The sequence below is a fragment of the Cyanistes caeruleus genome, chromosome Z (assembly GCF_971803275.1).
Source record: "Cyanistes caeruleus chromosome Z, bCyaCae1.hap1.1, whole genome shotgun sequence".
In the NCBI taxonomy this organism is placed as follows: Eukaryota; Metazoa; Chordata; class Aves; order Passeriformes; family Paridae; genus Cyanistes; species Cyanistes caeruleus.
Window position 1 is genome coordinate 22,955,297 of NC_141732.1, and position 22,520 is coordinate 22,977,816.

Sequence of the window (22,520 nt, forward strand, 5' to 3'; positions counted from 1 at the left end):
AAACAACCAAAATATTTGAGTCTATCTACTTAGGCCAAGAATCCTGTTTAAAATATAGAAACCAGCAGACCTACAAGTATACACCAAGCATTTGGTCAAGCACCTCTTCTCAGAGCTGACTGGGATGCAAAGGGACTCACATAAAATTGTGAATGTTTAGGGACCTTTTGGACCCAGACTATACCTGTGGTATTTATAATGACTGTAAAAGTCTACCAAGTCTTCTTTAGGAAATAAGCATACCTGAAAGTATCATTGACCTAACCTGAGAGGCTCTAATCTAGCAATGTTGTGAGACCGCATCCTGTTAATACTGATGTTTAAATCCTCTGAAAAATTACTACTACACATACAACATGATCCTCTGTTGCTAAAGGTTGAGGATGATTTTGAATCTCAACTTTTATGGGGTTTTTTTGTGTTAAAAGGCAGAGAAAGTTCCTTGTTAAGTCACTCCCTCCTTTTTAATAGACAAGAACTACAGGTTCTTGAGAAGGGGCTACTATGCAAAAAAACTCTCATTAGTAACTTATAAAATGTCTACTCTGTATGTAAACCTCAACATATTTTATAGAAATATCTTCTCCCTTCACAACATATTAAGTATTATATTTTGGAGTTTGCACTGGTACAGATTACCAACAGCTGATAATCATTGCAAATTATTTTCCATATATATCTTAAGAGTTTGCTATTCAAAAAAACAATGTAATTTAGACAGTGAAACATATAAGGACAACACAAATGAACTTAACCATCTGGACATATCTTACATTGCTTTGCAAAATTTCTTAGTGGAATACTCTTGGAAGTGTTTGCGGAGGCAACATTAACATGACTGTTAATGGCTTCTGCCCTGACACCTGAAAGAACTTTATTTTGTGTTTATAATTAGCCTTCTTACTGTTCCATGACAGCAGTTTGAAAGGGGCTGCCTGTTCCAACATCTGGAAGTTGAGAACATATAGCTGATAGTTCATAAATTAAGAATAACAAAAGCGTGGAATGGAACACCCAGGGCTTCTCAAGCAATCAAACAGATCAAGACAAAGATGAATCATCTCAACCAGTTCTTCATGACCTCTGGTATGCCTCATTACAATTAGCAAGGATGCATGTGGACTGAAAGATACAGAAAAAATAGCTAATCAAGAACAACTGTACTAAGCCAACCTTTAGCTCATTAAAAATGATAGTCCTTTGAGTATTTTCAATGTTTTAAGGTAAAAGAAGATAAGAGAAGATTCTTCTTTTGGGGAGACATGTGAGGATTTGAGAACCTTCATATGTGAGCACTGTTTATTTTCTGATCACTGGTAGAAGAAAAAAAATCTTGGAATTTTAATATTCCATTTAAAAAGTCAAAACATTTTGTTCAAACCTTTGGCAATTCCGTTCATGAAAAAGCAGGCTCCAAATTTTTACCAGTTTTTCTCTGGTAAACAGCCAGTTTACAGGAGAGAGAAAATACTCAGATTTTGCTGCTGAGGAGGAAACTTTTACTCAGTTCCCAATGCTTTGCTGGCAAATCTGACTTCCTAAATCTCACTACAACTGACCCTGTTATTTTCCTCTAAATAATCTAAGTTAATGTGTTGCCGACAACTAAGATGATTTTATTGACTCATTAAGTTGAACAGAGCAGCTATGGAAAACTGCATTTAACTGAGATAATCTATCTTTATCCCGCATGACTATCATGTCCCTTTAAGAAGAGAGGACTTTCTAAAGTTGAAGGTTATGCATTCATTTGCTGCTCCTTTGAGAAAATGTCGTGGTTTTGCCCTACAAGTTCACAGCAAGGAGAATCCTGACTGCCACTTGCTAGCTCTAGATGGCACAGACTGCCCATCAAGCAAGAGATGGAAGCAGGGCATGCCAAAGTGGAGAAACCCAGAACACAAAGTTTTGTATCAAGCTCCTTTCCAGCACCTCCCTGGGAGCTGAGGCGAATGCCTTGCACAGGTTACATCGTCCCCTCTGACCACTGAGCCCAGTATGACTTTTGCATCCAGACTTGTATCTTGGATCACAGGAAGGATGTGACAGCTGATGTGACCATAGAACAAGGTCAAATCACAATACTTCCTGAAGACCTACTCTAAAACTTTTCAGATGATGTATGGAAGAATAATGTTAGAACTAGTGTTCAATGTATCTTCCTTAATTTTTGTGTGATATGAATCACCTGAAGTAGTCAGATGTGTTATCAGACTACTAAATACTGAACATTTAGTTAAATGGAGGTCACCTCTTTAAATCTCTGTGTACAAAATATGCTTTGTCAGACGTGCCAATAATCCAAATCCCTTAACTGCAGTAAGCTGAGGTTTATTTCAAATACAAGAATGAAAAAGCAAAAATTGATTTTTCTAGACCTTAGCATTAAAGAGTAGCCAAAGAATGAAATTCGTTTGAAGTTCGTGTGAATAATAATTACATCACCAGCACAAAGTTTAATCTTTTTTAAAGCCCATTTACATGGAAAATGAATTTGAAACAAGCAGTTGAGTCCCACAGGATATAATAAATTATTGCTTTCCTTACGGTTTTGGATGTTTTCTCACCCTTCATTGCCTTCAATATATAACACTCATAACACAAAGCCTCTAATAAGTTTCAGAAAGTGTAATTCAATGAAAGAATATATTGTGTTGTGCCTTACAAGGATATCAAAGGAAAGCATTTTTGTTTTAAAACTGTCTTTCTGTTTTAGAAAAAAATAAATAGTCCTAATAATTACTGCAAATGTCCCCTCAAAGCACAAACTCATTTTAGCCATCCAAATAGATGCTGAGATCAAAAGGTGAGTAACATGCATTAAGGGCAGATGTTGAGTCAGCAGCTCTTATTTAGTTTAGCAAAGATGTATTCATGAGCATGAGATGAAAAGACCATTTTGCACATGATTACAATCAGTGGTGAAGAGTTCTCCTCATAAATAAGGACTTCCCCTCAGGCTGCATGGTAAACAGCTGGACCTGTACAAAAACATTTATTAAAATCTTTCCAAGATGCTGGAACACTACCCAGAATAAAATTTTCTGCAGATACTGCCTTTTGCCCCTTGTTTTCTGTTTAATTAGCCCTATTGAGATGTAGAGAACATTAACATGGTCAGAGAACAATGTTAGTATGCTGTTTTGTGATATGAGGGCGTATCATTAAGGAAATAAAAAGTTTCCTGCTCCCTTATAAAACTGAATTCAATGAGTTATTCTTGTTACATCATGAATTATAACTAGGAAAAAGAAAATAATGTGTTCAGAAGAAGAGTTAATCCTTTTGGCAGAAGCAGTGACAGAAGTATTGCCCTTTCCCTAAATTCAGAAGGAGGTTTAAAGGGGAAAAAGGAGACTGTGCAGTTAATTTCATTGAAAGAGCATATTTATGTTTTCTCTTTTTTTTTTTCCTACTTCTATTTGTGCCTGAAATATGCTGATTTACAGGCATTTATTAAACCAGGAGATGTTTATTTATCTATATATGGCAGCTGTAAGGAGTGGAGCAGGTCAAAGCCCCATTCTGCTAAGCACTATTTAAACTGATAGCAAATGACATTCCCCTCCCTGAAGTCATTAGAGTCTAAAATAAATGTTCATAGAATAACCTTCTAAATACAATTTATGTGCAGCATAAAGCATTCTATTTTAAGAGAGACATATGGGAAGGAGAAGATTGCTAATAAGGTTACATCTTCACACAAGGTTACAAGAAGAGATGTAATTTCCCTGTTCATACTCTCGGATGGATGTTAGCCAGCTCTGGCCTGGAGTGACCAAGCTCTGTCAGCATAATACTATTGTGGTGGCAAAATACTCAGTCTCTTAGCAGGACCTGCTGGCCCTGAAGCTACTGGGTTTTTACTGGGCAAGGACTGGAGCAAGGCCACGCAGCGCATCAAAGAGAACAGGAACAGGAGCTATTCATGCAAGGCTAATTGATAGTAAAAGGATTACCTCAACACTACTTTAATAGAAACCTTGAACCTGTTGCTAACCTTTCAAATAAATTCCCCAAAGCTGTATAACTCTGTCTTCTTGGTTCTCTTTGGATGTCAATATTTCTCTGGATGTCAAAAAGTATGTCCAAAGGATGTTAAAATAAGTCTTCCTTTCTTTGGCTTGAATGATTTTGGACTAGGACCTTTATCTACCTTTGCTTCTTTTTATTAAGAGTAGATGCACACAAAGCGTTGTAAGTGTGATAAATGTCAGAATAACCAAGCTTAGGACTGTGCAGCAATATTTTCTTTTTTTCAGAGATGTGAGAATGGATCTGTTGATCATTAAGAACAAGTTGTAGCACCTTAGGTCTCCATTACTGTTCACCCTCTACCAATTCTGATTACAGACAAGAGTAAAAATAAAGCCACAAAATCACAGGAAATGTTCAGCAGAAAGGAATTACATTCAGACCAGGTGAAAGTAGCCTGTAAAGATCAATTATTCAAGACAATACAAATAAATATGTTCCTATGGGGTCAGTAGCGCAGTATTATCAAACAATTATTATTGAGATATATAGTGAACTGAAATCTAAGCTATACTGAACTGTCTTTGCTTGGTTAAAAACCAAGCCCAAGATCAAAGCTAATTCTAGCCTTGTAATTTGCTGAATCTGCATCCTTCTTATATTAGGAAAAAAAATAAAAATAAAAAGAGGAGGGAAGGGCAGTGACAAAAGAGAAAGGAATCAATCTGATGAAACCCAATATATACAGACGAGACTCCTCTCTCCTAGAAAGTCTGGCACATAAGAGAATGGAACAACACACTGCTGTCTCCTCTAGAGCCACTAAGGCAGCACTAAACTCCTGCACCCAGATAATGGATCCAAATATTACCCAGCCCTGGAGGGAGGGTCGAGCCCTGAGGAGCAGCTGGTGGCCACTTGCCAGCTTGTTGGCCAAACCTCTCAGCCCTGCTGTGCATGTCTCCACCCAACAGGGCCACTGCTACAGGAGGGTGCTCTGCTACACTCAGCTACTGTGTGAGGCACAGTAAAAAAAGCATCACTAAATGCCAAAAAAGCTATATCCTCTGCATCTCAATTCACTGGGCAAGTGACCTTATCCTGGAGGAGACTGGATTCATTAAACAGGACTTTCGCTTTGTGAAGAGATGCTGACAGTGCCTGATGGCTGTGCTGTCCTTTAAGCTACTTTTGATGGCCCCCCCATCTTTATCTGTCTCCTCCATAATTTTTCCAGGTGTAGAGGTTAGACTCACAGGCCTGTATGTTTCTGGGTCTTCCCTTATACCCTTCTAGTAAATTGGAATAACATGGGCCAACATTTGGACAGCGGGGAACACCCCAGATCCCTCAACCTTTGGCAGCTGAGGGAGAGAATTCCAAAAGATCTCCTAGCTCCTTCAGTTCTCTGGGTTGCATCTGATCAGGACCAATGCACATATGAACCCTCCCCTGACATAGCTGGACTCTGACAAGCTCAGTGTCGAAACAAATGCGAAGTCCCTGCTCCCACCATCACAGTCCTTTGGCTCAGAGGATTGAGCAGTCCCTGGTCTGTCAGGATCACTAGAAACTGAGGAAAAAATGCACTGTCTCTGTTTTTAAAACAAATGATTTCCCACCTCTTTTCAAAGTTCCTCCTCTACTGAATCCATCATCCTTGTCTGAAATTCTTTTGCAAAACAGTAAGCCTCATTATTGGTTTGTGGAGTATATCTCTCTTTTTTCCTATAATTCATTCACTTCCTATCTTCTTAACCACCCTTTTACTCTTGTGATATCTGTGAGGTAGAGAAGCCTTCAGACGTTGACTGTCAGCACTAACATAGAGTCAAGGTTGCCCTAGAGACATTTTACATCTGACCAGTAGTGACAGACTTGCAACCTGAGTGTCTCTGTTCCCTTGAGCTGAAAGTTAAGAGGGGTCTGGTGAGGATACTACAAGTTACACATCAAAAACAAGCATTCAATCTCGATTTAGGAGCAGGCAGATGGTTATATTTCAATTAGGGCAGCAGTACAAAGTTGAACACCTTGGCATAAATAAAGGATCTGCATTGTCTTTCCTTGTCAGTGCTAACCACTCTCCTGGGAAGTCTTCTAAATTCCGTCTGAAGTCCTGGGGAATATCACCAGCGACTTTGGTGAAATTTGCATCAGGCAACTTAATTTGAATACATATTTTTTCCATACTAAAATATATTGTTTTTCAGATTGCCTTGCCCCATACATCCAAATCCTAGGAGAATATTTGAAACAGAAAATCTGGGTTCACAAAGTGTATAAAGAAAGAGAAAAGGACTAGTGTGTTTTCACTGTTGTGTGGACCCACCACTATCTCAGAGACAGCTTGCAGGTGAGAAGATGCCTACATGATTCTGCTGAGAACGATGTGGCTGTATCTAAGTTCTATATTAACTCTGCTGTTCCTCCTCTGGGACTTAGCTAAGACAGGTGATAGGTTTCTCTGCATTTCAAAAACCTGGAGTCAGACCTAGGCAATCATTTTTGTGCATGTCATCACTCAATTTGGTCAAGTAATCATACTTTCTCTCATATATAAAATTATCAGGGATCTAGGGCAGCAATTTCAGTTAGTCATATGAGGCCTTGCTGTCACGGAGTATATTCATGATTAACAAGAGCATACCCTCTTTCAGAACTACACTGTTAAACTTTCATATGGTTACAAGAGTAAAGAGTTCAAAGGAGCTACAAAACCTTTTAGGCATTGCCAACTTTTTAGTAATCCAGTCACTCTTTTGAGTCATAATAGATTCAATTCAATTTTGCATCTTTCTGCCTGCCAGAAAACTCTACTTTTAGTCATCATGAATACTAAACCAGGTTACAGCTATAAAAAAAAAAAGAACATAACAATGCATAATTACTTTAAATGCACACATTCTTTTGGAGTAATTCACAGTGACAATATGAAATCAAATACTTCAATTAAACTGTTATGCAAAGTTTTGAATTCCAGCATGTTACAGCAAAAAAAAACCAAAAACAAAGCAGAGAGTCATCCTGAACAAGGTAAATAAGTATCTATCTGCTTCAAATACATGTTAAAAAAACCCCCAAAGAACCCCAAAATAAATAAATTAAAAAATACTTAATTCTTATTCCTCATAGTAACTGCATACCTAGGCAAAGAAAAGAAAAATCAGCAACACAATAGCAGAATACAAAAAATAATGCAAGATTAATTTGGTTTCATTTCTTCAAAATAGTGGAATACCTGGATATTCAAGATGACACATCTGACTAAGTATAATTTGCTTCCTGCAAATGTAACCCTCAGGAAAATACCTACTTTGTTTTACATGAGCCCTTTCAAATAAATGAACCCTGAAATATCTTTACCAGATATTTCTGGGATATTTCGGGATAATTTCATGCTCCACATAATAAAACATTTTACCACTTTTCTGCTGCAGAGTGCCAAAACATATGCATGTGTGGCTTCAAGCAAACAGTCTTTAGTATCCTACACAAAACATTTAGGTCCCCTGTGTAACAACATTCTTTTGCTGATTTGCTAATCTGCCCCATTTTCCAACTTTTGATGCTTTCAGCTGTTTTATGCAATATGTATGGAAACAGGGTTTTTCAAGGCCAAATAGTTAGATTAGTTAGACAGACTTACTCCTTGCTGCTGGTACAAGTGTCACTTTTTTTTTTTTTCCAGTATAATATTTTTAATTCTTTAAGGCAGAAATGATTGGAGACTTGCCCCCGACATCAGGCATAGAAAGACAGGTTTATCATGCCCATGAGAATAGATTCTGAAATCACAGAATACATATGCACATTTATCTCATGTAAACCAGATTCTGTTCTGTCTCCTCCTGTGTATCCAGGGCTTGAGTTAGCCTAATTTTGATCTAATTTTTTACATGAAGAGGGATGATACGTAAAGGTGAGAGTTCTTGACACTGAGTTTATGTTCTCACTACATAAGTTAAGCACACAAACACATTTTTTACTCAGGCTAACACTGCAGCTTTGATTAAATGTCTTGTCTTTGAATGATTCAGGGTTGAGTACAAAGCTAAAAACTATTAAACATTCTTGAAGGGACTTTGTGGTATCTAGGAGTTTTTTTACGAATAGCTAAAATACCATTGTATTAAAAAATGCTCTCCATGTTTTGCAAAATTTATGCCACTGAACCTTGATTGTCTATTTGCAAGGCAGATAAGTAGGTATCATTATCTAAAATATAGAACTGTTCTACAAAGATTTAAGAATAAACATGCATACAGCATATGACAAAGTTAGGTAGCTAATGTTTTTCTCTGTTATCCACTCTTTTGAAACATAAAATAATTCTAGCAACACTCAGAGATAAAGAGAAACAGCGGAGTTCCCACTGCAACAGATTTTGTCTCCTGCCCTCTATCAAACAGAACTGCAGTTACTTACCCATTTTGACTTCCAAAAAAGAAAAATGAGTGTATTTCTGGAAGTCAAAAGTAGGTGAACATTTAAAGGGCCATGACTGTGATGAAAAAACTTTATTAACTTTTCAGCCACATATGCATGCAGTGAGAAAGTAATCTCCAGGAAAGATAACTTGTAATTTACATAAAATCCTGTCAATTTACACACTGTGAAATTTAAATGTTTTCTGTTTCTCACTGTTTTACTTTTCTCCAGCTTGTTCTTGTTCTCTTTTTATACAGAAATCACACTATAATCAATAGGCAATGGCATTTCCAGTCTCACATTACAGAGAATATCTTTTAAGCCTACACAAAAAAAAGCTCACAGCACATAGTGAATAATATAAATATAAAAAATAGTAAATAGTAAATATAGACTGAATTCCTACATCCGTTGTAAGGATTTTTGGAAGTGAAATACCAAGCTAGTGGGTTGCCAAAGTCTTCAAAGTTTTGCTGTGAGACTGCCCACCTATCTTAGAAACTGAGCAGTTCCAGGCTGTGCCACTTTGAGCATCCCCTGTACATCTCTGGAAAAAAAGATCAATGGCTGTCATTTGCCAGCAACTCCAACCTTTTAAATAAACCCTTGAAGGAGCAGACATTCGAGAAATAAATTTCTCTGGCATAATGCAGCAAGCATCCTTATTTGTCTTGGTATTTTTGCTCTGCCATGTCCTCACCTTCCCCATGAACTCAAGCAGACTTGAAAACCAGGAGCTATATCCCAATTTTAAATGTCTTGAAATGGAAGGGACTTCCTTCTATTCTGAAGTCCTTACTTCAGCTGTCATCTGACAATGATATAGAACTTCAATTACAGAGATAACGAACATGATTTTTAAAGTGATTTGACCTTAAGTTTATGAGGAAAGGAAATTTCCTAAAATTAATTTTTAAACTCACTTTCCCCTTCAGTTGTGATGTTTCAGCGCTAGAAAAAGATGAATCAGTATTTGTGAAATTATCTTTTAGCAGGTATTTCAACACTCATGAAACATATTATTAATCTATTAATCCTAATTATTAGGCAGATTCAGAATTTTTTCAATGAGGATGTAGAAATCTGACATTATTTTCAGTTAAATTTCTTTGAGTAAATTACATTCTGTGCTCATAGGGGCATCTGGAGTTAATGCTGCAGGTTTCACAACACTGCACCTCCATTCTTTGTATGAATTCAGGGTTCATCCATGCCCTGACCTTTTCACTGACTGCTGCCTATGAGTGTAGCAGCAGCATGGCACATCCCTGCTGGAGTCTGTACAGAAACAGGACATTTCTCTCTGACAATGCAGCATTATGTCTCAGTGACAAAAGGGAAAGTGAAGTGAACCTTACTGAGAAATGGTCTATCTATAGCCCTGCAGCCAGTGGGATCCAAAAGACCTCAGTGTGATCCAGTCCCAGTCCAGAGTTTTGTCATTGCTGCTAATGTCAAACAGATTTTTACGTCTTTGTGTTCTAGCCTGGTAATAAAATTCTGTTTTAATTGGTGTAATTAGTCCATGAAAAGTGACATAAAATAAAATACTATCGGTTCCTTTTTTTTTTTTTTTCAGGGGGTTGGGAGGTTTAAATCTGTGGACTAATAAGTTTATTTATTTTTCTTATTATCACTGAAAAAAATACCAGCCAAAAGTAAGAAAGTTAACATTGCAAAGCTTCCAAACTATTAAAAGCTGAGATTTCTTATGTGCAATTGAGGGCACACTTGCAAAGTAACAGGATTGCATAAGTGAAAAGTCAGCACTACAGAAAAACAATCACACATTTTTCCATTCCAAAAGGATCTCTAGATTGACAAAAATGAGCATTTATGTGAAAGCTAACAATGTATCACCTGGAAGTAACAGACCATTATTGAGTTTCATACTGTATTTGCAAGATTGTGTTTCCTAACACCAGTGAAAGATATTTGTGTTGGTTAGGTCTCTTTTTCTTCCATTTTGTCTTGCTGAGAATTGTCCTAGATATATTTCTGTGACTTTTCCCTTATTTAAAGAGTTGTTCCTGGAAGAGTGTTTCATACTTTTCCTGCTTCTTGTTATGAAATGTTTGGAAAGTTTGGATACTTGCAACTCCTTTTTTAAAAAGCTAGTACTGCTGGTAGTCTCAGACATCTTTTTCATTGTTGTTATTGGGCATTCTGTCACTAGCCAGGGCAGCTACCTGACCCTTAGCAAAAAAGGAAGGTAACCAACAGGACACCAAGGCAGTTGAAAAAAACAACAACTCTTTCCATTTAAGAGAAGGTTACATGCACATATATGTACATTGACAGGCAAAGAAACCCCCATAAAATCTCTCAGAATGATATCTGCCATCCCCACAAAACAATTCTAATGGAGCTTAACAAAAGAATAAGAAAACCGGTTTGAAATTTGGCTTCTTTCACCTCCTCCCACACAAAGCTAGGAGGATTTGATGCCGGTGTCAGCACTGCATCCCTAATTTCCCCTTCTGATGTTGCAGCACTTCCTGAGTTTTCACAGACTTTCAGGGCACAACAATTCTAATAACGTTCTCATGGCATTATCATAAGGAGAATTTCCCTAAGTGGAAATGTTACTGGTGAATCCTTGAAGATTGTATTTTTTGGGTAGCAGAGGCAGCTCTTCCAATCTTTCAGTTCAAAACCTGATAAGCACTGACCTAGGAGTTGCTGATTGGTTTGGCTGAGCATAGTCATAAATCAGATCTGAAAACAGGACCTAGTTCAGTGAGATTTAAATGAGATTCACTAAAGCAAATGATAATGATGAATAGATGGAAGAGAAAGATAATAATTTTTTCCCAACAATGTTACAAAAGGACTTAAAAACCATTACATTGATCGTTCCTAAAGTGGTTTACAGAAAGCCCTCATCTGTGTCACATCTGCTCATTGCAAATCAAATTGCTTATAAAGCTAATACTTTGCATTTTGATAACTTGCTAATTGAAGAATCCCTTCATCCTTTAAGAATATAAATTATATCTTGATGTTACATGCCTCGTTAGATAACAGGTGTTTGGAGGACAGTTGCTTTACAGAAATGCTCACCTAACTCTTATATAAGAAATCTTGCAGACTTGATCTACTCAATTGCTAACATTGTATAAAAGTCCTTCATCTCCTAGTCTGATAAATTGTCAGTATGTAGTAATGACTTTAGTCTAAGCATAAGTTGAGACAACTTGTTGACTCAGTATGTGTAATCATATTATTTCTTTGGTTTCAGGTTACATGATTTGGCACTAATTGTTCTGAAATTGCTTCATTTTAATTGCTGTTTTTTCTGATTTAATTTTAAATCAAACTGTATTTCTATTAGTACAAATAGCAGCTGAATGGAAGACAATGGGACACCTCACCTCAATTAGGTGAGAAAAATTATTCCAGAGAAAATTATATAATTATAACTAAACAAATTTTATGAGGTACTTTAATTTCATATATTATTGCATCATGCAAGTTGCTCCTGTGAGTCAACTAAGCTTTCATTGTAAGCTTATTTATTTTATTTGTAATCTTAAGTACAATACATTAATGACAAAAATAGGATAAGATTCTACATACATGTCCTGTCTTACAAGACAGTTTCTGCATGACAGGCTGAACAAAATATACAGTCAAACCCTTTCATTTTAATAACAAAGGAATATTCTGATAAATCTGAATTCTGTGTAGTAGTCCAACTAAATTAAGATTTCTCCCTCCAGGTGTTGGGGAAGGGTAAATGTATTTCCTACCTATCTTGTAATGAGAAAAAAATTACATAACAAAGAAAGGGAGGTAAGATCCCAAACACAGACAAGTTTAAGTTTTGATTTCTGGAGTAGAAATTTTGAGTATTGCCTGTGCCCAATATTTCATGTAGTGTGGACTCCCCATAGGATATCGATTTTGGCTATATTAGATTAGTGTAATATCACATAATTTTTATTGCATATTTTGTCTAAGGTTTTTATATTTATTTACTCTATGTATTTCAGTTGGAAGAAAATTTAAGTTATTTCCCCATCAGATTGTAATTTTCCATCAGAAGAAAAGCTTTTTACTGCTCATTATTCATTTATTCAGATTAAGTATATTACAGAAGGAAAAAAAAACCCCAAACCAAGACAATTCAGTGAAATAAACTTTTTTCAACTTCAATGGAATTAAGTGCTTTGACTATTTATCAACTTTTTGCAATCATCTCAATGTTTTTCATTACAATATTTCAAATAAGTTGGCATTGATGATTTATAATATCAAAATGGATTTATTGTAAAGTACATTTAAATGAAAATTAATCAAAGTTTTTTTCTCATTTAACTTTTATTAATTCAAAATGGAATACATGCAAATCTGGAAGCAGAATTCACAGGTTAATTTTTTTCTTTTTTTGTCCCTCAGAAGTTTAAAACCACCCTTACCATGATTGATTCTGTTTCCTTCAACTAAAAGTTTATTTTCTCTCACATTAGGGGCCAAGGGGATGAATCAAAGATATAAATTCAACACCATGCATAAAGAGATTCCTAACCTGCACTTGGAAAGTGTAGATGCAACTAAAACAATGTCATACTTCAATATGCACATGCTGATGCCTTTCAGAAAAGGTTCAGGTGGAAGCTGCCTTGCTGGAAACAATGGAAGGATGAGTATACAGAAGTCATGTTTAATCAAAATTAATGTTAGCATATGCTTTTACATGCAGGACATCTGAAAGATGGGACATCAAAGTTCAAATTATTTCTGTTTTAATTGAGGGAGAAGAAAATGACAGCATAAATTAAGGCATAAGAAGTAATACATAAGAGAAGTTTTACAGGTTTTTGTATATCTGATGAACACACACACCAATCCAAACTATGCTAATCTCATGCAACAGTTTCCAAAAGTCTATCAGAATACTATAATAAAAGAGCTGGAAGAATATCTGGAAATGCAATATATATCTCTAGATATATATCAATACTACAGTGCTTAATGATGTTAGAGACATTATCTTTCTTTAAAACACTGATTTAAAAATAAGGAATCATTAATAAAAAAATAGAAAATAATTTTCAAAAAATCACTGCTTTCTTAATGTCAGTTCTTTCAAATGTCATTGCAGAACTGAGTGAAAGAATTATGTGTGCTCTGCTTCACTGAGGTACAGTATTTTGATGAGAGTATTCCCTTTGTCATTCCAAATTAAGGACTCAAGCACTTTATGGGCATCTTACTGGTGTTTCAGGTTGTTGCATTCTTATAATTGGAAAGGAAAAGTTTATTAATATGCTTAACTCTCATTTTTCACTTGCTTACCTATTAAATAATAGAAAATAAAAAGTTCAGTCACAATAATTTGCACACCTCTCTGGTTTCATAAGCAAAGTTTCCTAACATTGTTGTTTTGCCTGTAGTCCCATGGAAGTATTTAATGATTGATGTTAGATTTTGCATTTCTGAACTAGTTAAATAAATCCAGGAGAAGGACCCAACTCTACTAAGGGAAGGCACTGAACTTTTCAAATTTAATTGCAGGTAACTAAGATCATCTTTTTTCAGTCATATGATGCAATTTTTATGTAATCTGTAATAATTTGAGCCATAGTTTTGTAATACAGAAGCTGTCCTGTGTCAGTCCAGAGTTCATATTATGGTGCCCTCCCTCCAGCTGCATCTGTGAACAAATGACTTAGAAAGAATGAGAAGGGGAAAATCATGATGCTTCTTTTCCTAACACAATCTGCTTCATACTTAACTGTATTTTGCACAGAGGCTGCCCGAGTTATTAGTACATATATTTGGTAACCATAAGTTTTTCCCAAGTCTTTAAATAAATTGCTCTTCTAAGATCTTGTCCAGCCTTCCATTTCTTTCCTTCATGTGAGCTTTACAATGAAAGAAACGTGACAGAGAGCATAGCTTGCTATTTGTCTGATTAGGAGACACCTTTGGTTGTTTTGAACCGGGCTCCTACTAGTATGTTCTGGAGGTGGTGAGAAAATCAATTTGCTTCCTGCATGACATGATGATTTGTGGACCTGCCTTCCAAAATTCTTCTAATCTCAGCTGGAGAGTACTAGTTTACTCAGCCAGACCTTGTACAGAAGTTGCTTGGTACCTTTGATGATTCTTGTTGTCCCTTTCTGAAGTTTCTCCTCTTCTACTAGAATTTTCTAGTAGAAAATTTTTCTGTTTGTTTTTAAGATGGGGAGATTGTAACTATGCAGGCCACTGAAGAGAGAACGGGCAAAATCAAGTCCTCTTGTTCTACTTAATTATTTGCCAACGATTTTCAACTTTATGCTTGTTTTGATCTGAAAATGGTTTGGAGCACAAATTTGACTTTTCATGTAACTATGTGACAAATACACATTTTAAAATTGTCCCCATGCTACACTAAAGTCTTAGATTTGTCTTGAATATTCCATTATTCTTTATTAAACAGCATTTTGTAAGACTGTCACAACACTTGTGCAACTCTCTATCACTGCATCTCTCCTTACTAATCCCTCTCAGATGGAGGAAAAAAGCGTACAAACAGTAGGTGAGACACACAGCACTTGCAATGATGTGCATGATGAATGTCAGATCTCTATTCTGCTGTTAACTAACTTGGATTAGGCATTGTCCTTCTTAGCCCACCTAAGAACCTCATCAGGTTTCACAAGGTTTAGCAGCGAAATGGTTATAGTGCTTCTAGGTTTTCATAAATCACAGAGTACCAAGTTGTAAGGGCACCTCAAGGATCACGTGGCCCAGCCTTCCCTTGCAGAAGCCCAGTTTAGACAGGATGATCCAGCACCTGGTTCAGCCAAATCTTAAAAGCACCCAACAGTAGGGAATCCACCCCTTCCCTGTGACCATTCCAGTGCATGATTGTTCTCAATGTCCAAATGACAATTTGTGTCCAAATGAGATCTCCCCAGGAGTGACTTGAACCCATTACCCCTCATCTTTTCCATGTGACTCCTGTAAAAAGGGAGTCTCTATCATCTTTGCAGCCAGATGAATGCCAGATCTCTATTCTGATGTTAAGTAACTTGGATTAGGCATTGTCTTTCTCAGCCCACTTGCACTCCCTGGGGTCTGAAGCTTTCCCTCATCTGCCCAGATTCCAGATTGCAGTATCATTTGGGAAAAACTAGCAAAGGATAGCAGTGCTATGAAGAAATTGTGGCACCTTCTCAGCAGTATCTCAGACCTTAGGTCCCAGAAGGTAAATACCTCTCATGGATGCCTATCAGCCCAGCAGGTGCGGGTGCCTTGGCGACACCTAACAGAGAGTCACCCATGAGTATTCCTCATTTCTTTTTTGCAGTTTTCACTCTGTGCTGCTGTGCAGTTTCTCCTTGCAGATCTTGCTTGTGGTATCTACAGCTGTTAAAGCGGCAAATCTATTTTTGATTGTGGTGCTGGAGGGTTAGGATGCAGAGTCCTGATCTTTGTAGTTATTTTTTCTAATGGTTTCATGGAACTGTGGAAATTATATGCTGTTTTGCCAACTCCCCTCAAAACACCTAAGCAGTCCCAGGAAAGTTGAAGAGGCCTAAAAAAGGTAATCAGATTGTAAATGTCTATACCAAATATTTCAGAACTGATAATAGTATTCACTCATCATGTGATAAACTGGAGATTTTTTCCACCCAGCATCCAAAACTGTCTTCATTTCCACCCTTAGCCCCAGAATAAAATTAAAGAGATGTGATAGACACAATGTCCTTCAGAGAATTCTTATGGGCAAATCTCACCAATATATTGTTGGCACATTATTAGCCTGCCTCATACAGATTACTTATCACATTACCCTCATGCTTCATGTCAGAAGCTAGAAACTGATGAAACATTGAGATACAGCCAGGTTTTGAGGATTTACAGGAACTCTCTTTTCTGAAGACATGTACTCTTTAATGAAAGGCGTTTCCAACTCCATAAATTTCAGTCACAATCATTAACAGAAAATGTGGGTTTAAGTTCTAGGAAAATTAATAACTTTATCTTTTCTTAATAAGAAAATATCTCACTCACCCTTCTCATAAGTGCAACACTGGCAGTTGTCTCAGAGTTTTCCACAAAATATTCAGCAAAAGGTGCACACTCCCTGTTTATTTGCTTTCCTCTTTTGGCCTCTCCTATGCCTTGTGGGGACAAAGGACAGTCCAGAAGGGGATTGTCTCTCTGCAAATTGAAGGGACTTCCTCCGTTGAGCAGAGAAAAAGTCATGGCTTCCAGAAGGGTGTGAATTCAAATTGTTTTTTTCCATTCAGCAGATGCTGTGCTAATTTAAAATATTTCCTTGATGTATTGCCAAAGAGACACGCTTCTAGGTTTTAACCTTTCCCATACTGGTTGTTCTTGGCTTTGATGGCTGTTGATTCCAGCAGACATTGTGGTGGCCAACCCTGTAAGACTTCACACTAAATCAACTCCAATCTTTCTCTCAATCTAGCATAATACACTTCAGTGGTTAACCTGGAGCATCTCTTTTCTGCTCTAGTTATGAGCTTTCTAGGACAAGGAGCATCCTTCTGTTCGTGCTCTATGGCACTCTGCACGGAGGATTTGGGTTCAGCTGCCAAAGGTAAAATGCAGGTTAAACAGACACAGGACTCATCGAGGCACCTATCTGCTAAGTCATGCTTTAAAACACATTTTCCCATAATTTCTTACTTGTATTGAAATTTCTGAGATACATATTTCAAATGTGTTTTCAGTTAGCTGAAAGTTTAGTTTTTAGAGTATAGCATCTAGTAGTTTCTCCCCCTGGTATCCATGCAATTACTCCCTTTAACAGCTAGTTTTATTTCATAATGCTACTACCTTAAGACAAACTCTATTTCATAGATTTCATGCCATGTTCATTTTTCAAGCTTCTAATGATAAAGACTAACTGACATTGCGAGAGCCATTCCAACATGAAGCTTTTATTTGAAGTGAAATAGAAAAAAAATTAATCCACTTTTAATAACCTATTGTTCTTGTAAGTAATCATTATTTATTTAGTCCTGATTTCAAATAGGGATATTACTACATGGAATCCTATGGCTACGTTTCCAATTAATAACATTCAGAAGCCCTGAAATGCAGCATTTCACTGTTCACTACTTAAAACTCCTAAGTGTTTCAGTCTCTCTCTCTAGAGCTATAGTGAAGGTAATTTAATAATTCCTCATGTAAATTATATTAATTGTCATACATAAAATTCCTTCCCTATTACATCTTAAGCAATGATTCAAGTGTTAATATAAATGTATATTTTGAATTGGCTAGGAAATCAACCAATAAAGAATTTTTTTTAATGGAAAGACAGTGGTTTCTGACTCAGATTACTTTTATTTTATGTAACTTTTTATTCCCCTGTAGCATTTTCTTATGCAAGTTTTCTGTTCCTAATCTACTGAGCTGTCATTTATGATTAATTTTAAATTAATTTTAATACATGCATCTCATACCCTTGATAGAAGAGCAGTACAGTGCTTCACAGAACCATTGGCAATTTATACTCAGATCTATGTCTCCCTCAAATTGAGTCTTCCTCTCTTTAAATGGGGAGACAAGAATTAAAAAGGTTCTCTGTTAACAGGATTTTAATGCACATTAAAGCTTTTTATGTTCTATCTACTTGTTTAAAAATTCAGGCTCTTAGCTGAGCAAGCAAGTGAACACAAATTTTGTATTCTTAACAGATATGATATAACAGCTCAAGTCACACAAGCAGTGAAGCAAAAGGAGTTGAAAAGATGGAGATAAAAAATTGATCCACAATGCTTTGGTCTTGTAGATCACATTTGGGCAGTAGCAACTCAGGGGCTGGGAAATCAAGGGCAGAAAACCTGATCTGCTTCTTGAGAGCTGAGGCAGCACTTCGTATCAGACAGAGTTCTTCTACCTCTGGGGGAGCCTTCAGAAGCCAAAGTAGTTGATCTTGCTTCTCCTGGGATCCAACAGGATCAAATTATCCTATCTGCAGAGTAGACTTTTATTCATTTCACATCAAAGAATCACTTTTCAGTCTCTCACCTTTTTAAAAAATAACATGGGTGTTTATGTTTCCTATATTTTAAATACTTTTTCTAGGCTAAATTATGCAGTATGCTAATAGGATAGGAAATACTCTGAAAGGAGAGAAAAAAAGCCTCTGAAAGTATTTTGCCTTTGCATATGGGACCCTCTGATTAAAAGAAGCCAAGTACACACCACCTCAGGTAATTTCAGTTCTAAAAGCCAGAATCCACAAGTCGGTGATTTCCTTAATGGAAGAGTTTTAACATTTCTTTTGGGAATATCAGGCACTCAAGCACTATTGAAGCAGAATGCCACTTACAGTTTAAGAAAAATTACTGTCAAGTGAATAATGGCTGCTCAAGGCACATGTTATCTATTTCTGCAATTAGTAGAGAAATCCTGTTGTAAGACTCATTTAAAACATCAGTTTTGCTGCCAGAGGAAAGCAGCAGTGTGTGTTGCGTTTGGCAGCACCGCTGTGCTGTAGTTAAAGGCCTGTCAGCCTTACTGTTACAAGGTTTTATTTTGAGAATTGTGCAACTATGTGATATAAATTTTCTCCAAACAGTCTGCATTCAAGATTTCCCCTGAGAGGGAGTTTCTTCTTACTTAAAATGAGCCAATCAAAGGGGATTTTGTTTTCATTTTTGGTGTTGTCAAACATGATTTTTCTTTCTTTAATGTTAAAAATATTAAACCTTTAAATCTAAATTGCAATAAATTAAGCATATATTCATATTCTTCATGAAGCAGTGAATATGAGACTTGCCAAACTCTATTTCTCTCAGAGCTAAGTCCTGCACATCCAGTGTACTGTTTCCCACCAGGTGACATGCTACATACATTAAGAATCTGATGAGAAGTCATTCCACAGAGAATTTGAATATAGGCCCAGTGAGTGTATTCTGCATTCAAGTGAGGACACATGCCCCTGAAAACAGAGTAGTTCCAGAACTATCTCCTTTCTGAAGCAGTGGCAAAAAAATCTCTCTATATATATGTAAAAACTCTGATTCCCAGGAAACCTGCTCTAGCACAATAGTTTTAACCCAGAAATGGTAATAGCAAGCATGTGTTCACAACATTTCCATGCTGAAAATTCCAATATTTATTGTGCTATACATAATTGATCTGGGTTGAAAACCTTCAGCCTATTACTTACCTAGATGTGAAAAAGCCAGAAAACTTTGAATAAATGGACCTGACAACAGAATTAGACTGAAAAGAGAAAAAGAGAATAAAGAGAAAAGAATGTTGAGATGGGGACATGACATAAAACTCAGTTCCTAATGCAATATCCCACATCCATATATTGTGCTGTGTTGAGGTTTCTGAATCCTCATATGAGCTACACCATTCGCTTCCCTTCCTCCTTCTTGGTGATGCTCAGATCCAGGCCCATAGGACAAATGTCAGTATTGTTCCACCACATTCCTCATCTGCATGACATAAAGAGAAGAGAGCCAGGACATGCTCCTGTCACATCAAGTCAAAGCTATGAAGACATCTACTGTTCCAGAAGTTCAACCTGAAATACAGTTTCCTCTGAAAAGAAAACTTGGAAGATCTTGCTATATTCTGTATATATTTATTTAGATAATTTTTGAGGAAAAAAAGGTCTCTGTGGTTTTTACCATAAGCCTGGATGAAGATGCTATCTTTGCAAACACAATATTTTGTAGTTTTAATGATATTTACTATCTGTCTACATCATTCATGGCAAGCAACACCAAACACTTTGCACTATCAACAAACACTATGCAAACTGAGATATTTCCTATGTGACAGTACTGATGGAAAGAAAAAAATATATATGTACTAGGCATAAGTATGATAAACTAGCCTTAATAATGTACAGAGAACAAAAAACTTATGGTAGGTAGAGTTTTCCTGCTGTCTGGGACAGGAGATTTCCTCTGGAGCAGATTTTCTCCACACTCTATTTTTGTGTAATTTGGCTGACTCTTTCTTTTCTTTTGAGCTTGCACTCAGCAAATTACGTGTACTTCAGGTTTCTTGCTGTGGTGATTGATTTGGTGCTAAATAGCACACATTGTGCAAGCAGATTGGTGAGAAGGAACATTTTTCTGTGATGGAAAAGGTGGCCTGGGCATAGAAGAGTGTGCAGATCATGGTAGTGCAACATTCTCCCAGACACTAACGAGATGTGATGTGACTTTCCCTGGGAGAAAGTCTAACACAATGTACTGTTCCCATCTTATTAACTGGCATTACATAGTCTTAGATTTTCATACAATGATGTTCACTGGTCTGGCATCTGCAAACATCGTCTCATGTTGACTTCAATACAAATCAGATATACAACAAGAAGAAAATCTCAAAAGCACATTTTGCTCTCTTCAAACTGTGTTTCTATCATTATACTTTTCAAGTCTTGTTTTTAAGGTTACTACACCATATTCAACACAAGCAGTTAAAATCAACAGAAAAGCTTTTTGTTACAATCCAAGCCTTCATTCTAGTAGAATTATTTCTTTCTTTAAAAAGACCCAGAAAGATGCTTGCAGTTATCATATTAGTTTCACTTAGAAACTCAGGCTTGCAGGGTCAAAAATAATTTTAAAATGAAAATATTTTGTCACTTATTCTATGAACTTCACACTTGTAAATGTGAAACACATCTTTGCTAGTTGAATTTGGAATGTTCTCATGGTAAAATAAGGAGAAGGTTTATCAGACCAAGGATTCAGCCCTGAGGCAGCCATGACAGTAAGTGCAAATTTAAGTGCTCTAACACACTTAAAAGTTCATCTAGTGGGGGTGTGGGAAGAGAAGAAGGACATCAAAACAAAAATAAATATCTTTTATCTACTCCATTTTTTCAGGTATGAGGGGGCCCAAACAGCCTTTTCTCTCATAGTATGAATGCCCTATTTCTGGCCCTGTTTATACAGTCCTTATGAGAAGAGACATTTAATAAATTGATTACAAAGTAAATCTGAAGCCATTTTGTTCCCTCCTCATACCTTCATGGATAGAAATCTTGGGTGTTTTGACTGTGTGTCAGTGAAGTAGCATCCAATCTGCATTCTCCAACATACCCTAAATATTGTCCTATGGCATACTCCACCTTTTATCATTCATTCCTGATATATCTGTTTGAAATTGAAATGAGATTGAAAGTTGAAATAACAACTGCTAGGGTCTGCAGAAAAAAAGCTCTACATAAATAACAGATTCTAGGTCCATTACAACCCTAAGGCTATATTTATTTCTCTATGCTCCATCCTTTCTGCTTTTTGCTCTGCCATCCAGGAGCGAGTGTAGCTTTGCTTCTGGAGGTACCCAGTCTATCTCCAGAGGAGATAGACCTTGCAGGAATCCTTTGTCCTCAATCAAATGCTACTGGCACAATCTGTCTATCAGCACAGAAGAAGGTCTGGTATACAAATATTCGTGCTTCCTTTGTGCAGGTCAAAGCATTACAGCTTTGACATGAAAGCGAGGTCTGAGAGGATTTTTGACAGAATGATTGACAGCTCTCTACTGGCCACAGCAGATTTGTGGAAATTTCTTGACTGTGTATAGTTGCAGAAGTCACTTTAACCTTGGGGGGTTGTTGTGGGTTAATAACTGGGTGTCTGTTGCTGCAATTTTGTTTTCTTATTTTGTATTTCTTCCTTACATTATTATTTTTTTAACACCTACTTTCCCCGGCAGTAAGTTGATATATGTTGACAGATTTAGCTTTACAGTCAGTCAAAAGAATAAATTGCTAGATTGACTATGCACTTGTTTCAAAGATACTCAATTTTTTATCATTGAAGAAACTAAAATTCACTGTTGTATATGAGACATTAGTCAACAATATGACTCTGAGCCTAGCTTTTTATTTGCATTAGGGTCACAGGCTTATCAGAAAAACAAGGTTACTGAAGTGTGAGTTTGAAGGCATATGAAAGTGACACCTGTTTGTGTTTCACCCCTCCCAGGCTTTCCATTCTCTTGCTTTGTGAAGCCTTTCCAGTCCAGCAACTTCTAAGAGCATTTTAAAATGTATTCTTCCTCGACAAGTGCCTCTGTTTACAGTAGAGCTTTCAAGAGCTGACAGGTATGCCTTAGTGCACTAATTTATTTATCCTATTCACATATAAAGCTGCACACAG

General features: G+C 36.7%; 1 long non-coding RNA gene across 4 annotated transcripts in view; it reads left to right on the top strand.

Moving 5' to 3' along the window:
• LOC111941289 (uncharacterized) overlaps positions 1 to 22,520 on the top strand; it is a 96,533-nt gene that overhangs the window by 35,422 nt on the left and 38,591 nt on the right. For 2 of the 4 annotated variants that reach the window (XR_015280718.1, XR_015280719.1), the window contains exon 2: positions 22,347 to 22,465. This is a non-coding gene — a long non-coding RNA (uncharacterized LOC111941289). Of the gene's footprint in view, positions 1 to 12,878; positions 13,056 to 13,847; positions 13,927 to 18,465; positions 18,594 to 22,346; positions 22,466 to 22,520 lie in introns of those variants that run through there. The other 2 variants (XR_015280720.1, XR_015280721.1) reach the window with 2 other exon arrangements.